Source organism: Anoplopoma fimbria, unplaced genomic scaffold (genome assembly GCF_027596085.1).
Source record: "Anoplopoma fimbria isolate UVic2021 breed Golden Eagle Sablefish unplaced genomic scaffold, Afim_UVic_2022 Un_contig_3851_pilon_pilon, whole genome shotgun sequence".
Taxonomy (NCBI): domain Eukaryota; kingdom Metazoa; phylum Chordata; class Actinopteri; order Perciformes; family Anoplopomatidae; genus Anoplopoma; species Anoplopoma fimbria.
Window position 1 is genome coordinate 1 of NW_026547952.1, and position 965 is coordinate 965.

Below are 965 nucleotides of genomic sequence, written 5' to 3' on the forward strand. Positions count from 1 at the left end.
AGATACTATATCACCACGCTTTGCTCTTTCGTCTATACAGGGAGCGCCTGCAGATTTCCAGACACACTCACAGCTTTTAAATGTCAAATCAGAATGTACAAAGTGGCTATAAGGATCACAAATGTAGTGCAGTAAAAAGATTAATATTTACTGTTGAAATGTAGAATACGTTAGCATAAAATTGAAAAGAAAATGATCGATGAGCTTAGGAATGATGAAAGCCATCATTTAACTGGATTTGTGTCATTTCTATACCGGCAAGTCATGATCTAGCTATTTCCTTCCCACCCTGTCGGTGTCCACTGAAAAAGCAGCAGCGCCCTCTGCTTTTTGTAAAGAGGAGTGAAAAGCTTACAGCACCTGGTATTCCCAGGCGGTCTCCCATCCAAGTACTGACCAGGCCCGACCCTGCTTAGCTTCCGAGATCAGACGAGATCGGGCGTGTTCAGGGTGGTATGGCCAGGTGGTATGGCCGTAAGCAAATATTGTGCCTACCAAAGGGCCTTTTAAAGATACTATATCACCACGCTTGCTCTTTCGTCTTGGCCGTAAGCAAATATTGTGCCTACCAAAGGGCCTTTTAAAGATACTATATCACCACGCTTTGCTCTTTCGTCTATACAGGGAGCGCCTGCAGATTGCCAGACACACTCACAGCTTTTAAATGTCAAATCAGAATGTACAAAGTGGCTATAAGGATCACAAATGTAGTGCAGTAAAAAGATTAATATTTACTGTTGAAATGTAGAATACGTTAGCATAAAATTGAAAAGAAAATGATCGATGAGCTTAGGAATGATGAAAGCCATCATTTAACTGGATTTGTGTCATTTCTATACCGGCAAGTCATGATCTAGCTATTTCTTCCCACCCGTAAGCAAATATTGTGCCTACCAAAGGGCCTTTTAAAGATACTATATCACCACGCTTTGCTCTTTCGTCTATACAGGGAGCGCCTGCAGATT

General features: G+C 41.8%; 1 non-coding gene across 1 annotated transcript; it reads right to left on the bottom strand.

Annotated features, from left to right (window-relative positions):
* Nucleotides 1–348: 348 nt before the first annotated feature.
* On the bottom strand, nucleotides 349–467 carry LOC129114404 (5S ribosomal RNA). Its single transcript, XR_008532464.1, has one exon. It is a non-coding gene; the product is annotated as a 5S ribosomal RNA (ribosomal RNA).
* Between the last annotated feature and the right edge of the window lie 498 nt (nucleotides 468–965).